The following is a 7,026-nucleotide window of genomic DNA, read 5'->3' as shown; positions in this document are numbered from 1 at the left end:
TTTTCGAAACAGGGTGTCATGTGGTCCGCCAGGCCTTCAATTTAGTTTGTTGTTGAGAGCGACATTGAATTTCTTCTTTTCTTTTTTTTTTAAAGATTTATTTATTTATTATATGTAAGTACACTGTAACTGTCTTCAGACACTCCAGAGAAGGCATCAGATCTCGTTACAGACGGTTGTGAGCCACCATGTGGTTGCTGGGAACCAAACTGAGGACCTTCAGAAGAGCAGTAAGTGCTCTTAATTGCTGAGCCATCTCTCCAGCTCTGTTTTTTGTTTGTTTGTTTGTTTGTTTGAGACACGGTTTCTCTGTATAGCCCTGGCTGTCCTGGACCTCACTTTGTAGACCAGGCTGTCCTCGAACTCAGAAATCTGCCTGCCTCTGCCTCCACCTCCCGAGTGCTGGGATTAAAGGCATGTGCCACCATGCCCAGCCTGATTTTTTTTTTAAAGATTCATTTATTTTATATACACTGTGAGTACACTGTTGCTGTCTTCAGGCACATCAGAAGATTTCATTAGAATGGTTGTGAGCCACCATGTGGCTGCTGGGAATTGAACTCAGGACCTCTGGAAGAACAGTCAGTACTCTTAACCACTGAGCCATTTCTCCAGCACAACATTGAATTTCTAATTCCTCCTGCCTCTATCCTGCAGGTGCTATACCACCATACCTGCCTCTAGTTTATTTTCTGGTGAAACAGACCTACAAACAAAACAAGCAAGCAAACAAGCAAACAAAGGCTGGACAGGTGTTGGGCCTTTAAGCCCAGCACTTAGAGTCAGATGCAGATGGATCTCTGTGAGAGCAGCCTAACCTATATAACAACTTTCAGGCCAGTCAGGGCTACATTGTGAGACTCTCAAGGGTTAAAAGAAAATAAGCTGGGGCTGGTGAGATGGTTCAGTGGGTTAGAGCACCCGACTGTTCTTCCCGAGGTCCAGAGTTCAAATCCCAGCAACCACATGGTGGCTCACAACCATCCGTAACGAGATCTGACTCCCTCTTCTGGAGTGTCTGAAGACAGCTACAGTGTACTTACATATAATAAATAAATAAATCTTAAAAGAAAATAAGCTGGTGAACAGGCTCAACGGTTAAGCAGTTAAGAACCCTTGCTGCTCTTGCAGAAGATCTAGGTTTTGGTTCCAGAATTCACATGGCGCGGCTCACAACTGTCTGTAACTCCAGTCTGTCACTCCAGGGTTAAGAGCACTGACTGCTAAATACCTAATAAAAAATGGAAAAAAAAAAAAAAAAAAAAAAAAAAAAAGAGCACTGACTGCTCTTCCAGAGGTCCTGAGTTCAATTCCCAGCAACCACTTGGTGGCTCACAACCATCTGTAATGGGTTCTGATGCCCTCTTCTGGTGCGTCTGAAGACAGAGACAGTGTACTCACATATATAAAATAAATAAGAATCTTTAAAAATAAAAAATACTCGCCGGGCGTGGTGGCGTGTGCCTTTAATCCCAGCACTCGGGAGGCAGAGGCAGGCAGATTTCTGAGTTCGAGGCCAGCCTGGTCTACAAAGTGAGTTCCGGGACAGCCAGGACTATACAGAGAAACCCTGTCTCAAAAAACCAAAAAAATAAATAAATAAAATAAAAAAATTTAAAAAAATTAAAAATAGCCGGGCAGTGGTGACTGCACACCTTTAATCCCAGCACTTGGGAGGCAGAGGCAGGCGGATTTCTGAGTTCAAGGCCAGCCTGGTCTATAGAGTGAGTTCTAGGACATCCAGGGCTATACAGTGAAACCCTGTCTTGAAAAAAGCCAAAATAGGCAGCCATCTTCCAGTAACTCGCCAAAATGACGAACACAAAGGGAAAGAGGAGAGGCACCCGGTACATGTTCTCTAGGCCTTTTAGGAAACATGGCGTTGTTCCTTTGGCCACATACATGCGAATCTACAAGAAGGGTGATATTGTAGACATCAAGGGAATGGGTACTGTTCAAAAAGGAATGCCCCATAAGTGCTACCACGGCAAAACCGGAAGAGTCTACAATGTCACCCAGCATGCCGTGGGCATCATTGTCAACAAGCAGGTTAAGGGCAAAATTCTGGCCAAGAGGATCAATGTGCGGATTGAGCACATCAAGCACTCAAAGAGCAGAGACAACTTCCTGAAGCGGGTGAAGGAGAACGACCAGAAGAAAAAGGAAGCCAAAGAGAAGGGCACCTGGGTGCAGCTGAAGCGCCAGCCTGCGCCACCCAGAGAAGCACACTTTGTGAGGACTAACGGAAAAGAGCCTGAGCTGTTGGAGCCCATTCCATACGAATTCATGGCCTAATGTACGCAAAGAAATAAAATACCAGCACCAGGAAAAAAAAAAAAAAGAAAGAAAAAAGCCAAAATAAATAAAATAAAATAAAATAAAACAAAATATATACCCACACTAAAACCTGCTATAGTTAGTTCTCTCGTTAATGGTACTGTAGCCATAAGGATGGTTATAGACCGACGTAATGGATTTGATGTTCTAGTTGCTAATTCAAGCCTTTAGCCATATTTTATATACAGCACAGCCAATAAACCATGTCTGTTACCACAAAGTGATTGGTTTTCCTTATGTCACATCAGCTTCTGTAACCAAACAGCTCAGGCAGGCATGAGTCCCAATGAAAGCCTGATTCAGGTTGCTGGGCTTCTTCAAGGTCCTGACTGGCCATGTACTGTCATGACCTACGTGTCATAATAATGATGCTACTTTTTAAAAATTGAGCCCCCTCCCTTTTTTGTAGACAAGGGTCTGTTTATTCCAGGCTGTCCCTTAAACCAGTTACATCACCAGGGTCGGCCTTGAGCTTCCGATCCTCTTGTCTCCACCTCCTGAATACTAGGATTATAGACATGCCCCACTATGGTGAAGTTTATGTGGTACTGGGGATCAAAACCAGGCAATCATCCTATCCACTGAGCTGTTACAGTGAGAGGACACGAACAGATTTTTAAGAACTTATAATATGAACATCATATTATAATTTAAGAAGGTCATAATATGAATTATTTCAACAACTTATATTGGGTCATGGTGAGGCCCTAAATGAACATCATATGTATTATTTCATTTTGGCATAAAGCCTCCAGATACTGAAAATCCTTGCCAGAGAAAAGAATGCTAGTCATGGTGGTGTGGACCTTTGATCCCAGTTCTTGGGAGGTAGAAGCAGGAGGATGGGGAGTTCAAAGTCAACTCGGACTACATAGTGGGTTTGATGTCATGCTGAGACCTTGCCAGACAGCAACCATTTCCACCAAGAGAAACTACAAATTTGAATCCAGTTTGTACGTGTGTGTGTGTATGTGTGTGTGTGTGTACATATATACTTTTCTTAAAAGACTAAGAGAAGGAGGAGAATGATAGACAGACAGACAGACAGACATCTTGCCACTGTGGTTTCTAGAACCTGTAACGATTGAGAGCCTGCTCTGGGCCCTAAAGCCAGAAAGAGCAAACAAAGCTGTGTTTCATTCACTCCAGCAGGCAGAGGAGATACAGCCCTGGAGCTTATTAAATACGTGGGGGAAACATTAGTTCTGTTCTTTAGGAACCACAAAGTATTGAAACTGTGGAGAACCAGAGATTCCGAGGTGAGGAGGGTGAGAGGCGAGGGCCGTTCATCCTGTTTCTGTTTTGGTTCCAGGGAAGTCGCGTTTCCATTGCATGGCATGCAACTAGATATTTCCTCCGTCCTCCGTGGCTGGGACCTGGCACACACTGTTTCCTGGCAGTCGAAGAGCGGCAAGTCCCAGCAGCGAGGTCAAAACCATTTTTGGAGCCAAAGAGCAGCATTCCTTTACAGTTAGTTAGCTTTACAACCGCCAAGGCCGCTCCTGCCATCCTGGTCTAGAGCGACACCTACCGGCAACAAAGGGAACTGTCCCAATTGCCCAGACCTGTGAAGATTCCCTGTTCATATAGATTGTATCCCTCACTAATTACAATCTATTTGATGATGTCTTAGGGTTTCTATGGCTGCGTTGAAGTATCGTGATCCAAAGGCAGGTTGGGGAGGGAAGGGTTTATTTGGCTTACATTTCCACATTACAGTTCATCATCGAAGGAAGTCAAGACATGAATGAACTCAAGCAAGGCAGGAATCTGGAGGCAGGAGCTGAGGCAGAGGCCATGGGGGGACGACACGACTGTTTACTGGCTTGTCCCATGCTTTCTTATAGAAAGGACCACTAGCCCAGGGGTGGCACCTCAATGGCTGGCTTTCCCCCCATCAATCATGAATTGAGAAAATGCCCAGCTGGAAGTGGTGGTTCACACTCTAATCCCAGCTCTTGAGAGACAGAGGCAGGCAGATCTCTCTGAGTTCAAGACCAGCCTGGTCTACAGAGCAAGTTCCAAGACAGCTAAAATGACACAAAGAAACCTTGTCTTGAAAAAAAAAGTAAGTCAAAACAAAACAAAAAAGAAAAGAAAAGAGAGAAAGAGAAAGAAAGATGCTGTACAGGCCTGCTTACAGCTCAATCGGATGGAGAATTTTTTTGGTTTTTTTTTTCTTTTTTCTTTTTTTTTTTTTTGGTTTTACGAGACAGGGTTTCTCTGTGTAGCCCTGGGGCTGTCCTGGAACTCACTCTGTAGACCAGGCTGGCCTCGAACTCAGAAATCCACCTGCCTCTGCCTCCCAAGTGCTAGGATCAAAGGCGTGGGCCACCACCACCCGGCCGACATTTCTTTATTTACATTCTCTCCTCTCTAGGTTGTGTCAAACTGACATAAAACTGTCCAGCGCAGGGAGCATCTAGAAATTGTCCCTCTAGTGATACTGCAGGGGCTGGGACCACAGCTAACTGGAAGACTCTTACCATGCATGCCTTCAGACCTCAACGCTGACAAACAAAAACTGTATCGCCAGGTGTGGTTGCACATGGCTGTTGTCCCAGCACTGGGGAGGCTGTGTCAGGATGGTCATGAGTTTGTTGCTAACACTGGTTACCTAGTGAGAGTTTGTCTCAATAAAACAAACAAACAAACAAACAAAAAACAACCAGAAAAACTGATATGTGCTTTAAAGCATTTTTGGTTTTTTGTTTTGTTTTTTTTGAGACAGGGATTCTCTGTGTAGCCCTAGCTGTCCTGGAACTCACTCTGTAGACCCGAGTGGCCTTGAACTGACAGAGATACATCTGTTTCTGCCTCCCAAGTGCTAGGATTAATGGTGTGCACTATGACATCCACAAACTTACATAAATTCTCTTCCTTCCTTCCTCCTCTTTCTTTCTTTCTTTCTTTCTTTCTTTCTTTCTTTCTTTCTTTCTTTCTTTCTTTCTTTCTTTCTTTCAAGACAGGATTCCTCTGGGTACTTGCTGGACTCATTCTGTAGACCAGGTTGGCCTCAAACTCAGAGATCTGCCTGCCTCTGCCTCCTGAGTGCTGGGATCAAAGGGGTGCGCCACCCTACCTCACACCCGGCTAAAAAATTTTTTTATTACTTTATGTGTATGAGTGTTTTGTCTGCATGTATGTCTGTGCACCATGTGTGTGCAGAGCTCTCAGAACACAGAAGAGGGAGTCTGAACCCCTGATACTGTGGGTACAAACAGTTTTGAGTCACCATGTGGGTGCTGGGAATCAAACCCAGGTCCTCTGGAAGAGCAGCCTGTGCCATCCCCAAGGCATCTCTCCAGCCCAAAGATATGCTTGTATGTAACTTGTGAAATGAGACACACCTAACTCCAGGCCTTGGTAGTGACTGTCTTGAGTTCTACATGAGTTGCTTGTCTGTCGGGAGCAGGTTGCTTGGCTATGGGTCAGCAGGGAGCTGTGTCCTCTCAGAGGGACATGGAAAATAGTAAGAAATAACAGAGCTGGGAATGGTGGCACACGTCTTTAATCCCAGAGGCTTTCCTATCTCTGTTCAAGGGCAGCCTGGTCTATTTAATGAGACTGTGTCTAAAAACCAAATAATGGCAAAAAGAGCTAAGGGATAAAGAAAAAAATAAAAGAAAGAATGGGGTGCCCAGTGAGGAGTTGTCTCGGGGTACAGTTACAGGCAAGTTGGCCTTTGACCTCCACACACACCATAAATAAATACTGCTTTTGTTTGTTTGTTTGTTTGTTTGTTTGGAGACAGGGTTTCTTTTCTCTGTATAGCTCTGGCTGTCCTGGAACTCACTTTGTAGACCTCGAACTCAGAAATCTGCCTGCCTTTGCCTCACTTTTATTTATTTTATTTTTATTTTTTTAAAGATTTATTTGTTTGTTTGTTTGTTTTTTCGAGACAGGGTTTCTCTGTACAGCCCTGGCTGTCCTGGAGCTCACTTTGTAGACCAGGCTGGCCTCGAACTCAGAAATCTGCCTGCCTCTGCCTCCTGAGTGCACCACACCCAGCAAGATTTATTTTTTTTTTAATTTATTTATTTTAAGTACACTGTAGCTGTCTTCAGACACCCCATAAGAGGGTATCAGATCTCATTACGGATGGTTGTGAACCACCATGTGGTTGCTGGGATTTGAACTCAGGACCTCTGAAAGAGCAGTCAGTGCTCTTAACCTCTGAGCCATCTCTCCAGCCCCTATCACTTTTATTTTACATGTGTGTCTGTGCATATGTGCTCATACATGTGGGCTTACACATATGCCACAGCGTTTTACGTGGGAATCAGAGTTTAGCAAGTAGTCTATGAGCGTATCCTCCAGTGGATGATGAAGATATATTCAGTCTAGTAGTCTTCAGCTGGGTGTGGCAGGGCAGACCTGTGGTCCTAGGACTTGGGAGGCAGAGGTGTGATGATGAGTGTAAGCTCCGGGTCAATCTGGTTCATAGGGCGAGTTCTAGGTGTGAGTGTGTGTGTGTGTGTGTGTGTGTGTGTGTGTGTGTGTGTGTGTGTGTGTGTGTGCAGGGAGGTGGATGCATGGGAGCCACCAGGTGGTTGCTGGGATTTGAACTCGGGACCTTTGGAAGAGCTGTCAGTGCTCTTGCAGGCTGAGCCATCTTTCTAGCCTGTCTCTCCAGCCTGTTAAAGGACTCTTGTAGGAGTTGACTCTCTGCTTCTGTCATTTACTTGT

At 44.7% G+C, this 7,026-nt stretch overlaps 1 long non-coding RNA gene and 1 pseudogene across 1 annotated transcript in view; both read left to right on the top strand.

The window, feature by feature from the left end:
- Gm42096 overlaps positions 1-3,965 on the top strand; it is a 4,246-nt gene extending 281 nt beyond the window's left edge. Inside the window, exon 2 of the long non-coding RNA XR_880315.1 lies at positions 3,650-3,965. This is a non-coding gene — a long non-coding RNA (predicted gene, 42096). The remainder of the gene's footprint in view (positions 1-3,649) is intronic.
- On the top strand, positions 1,813-2,295 carry Gm11703 (annotated as a pseudogene).
- Positions 3,966-7,026: the final 3,061 nt, after the last annotated feature.

The sequence above is a fragment of the Mus musculus genome, chromosome 11, assembly GCF_000001635.26.
Source record: "Mus musculus strain C57BL/6J chromosome 11, GRCm38.p6 C57BL/6J".
Lineage (NCBI taxonomy): Eukaryota > Metazoa > Chordata > Mammalia > Rodentia > Muridae > Mus > Mus musculus.
The sequence above is the reverse complement of the archived record's forward strand: the minus strand, read 5'-3'. Positions and strand labels throughout refer to the sequence as shown.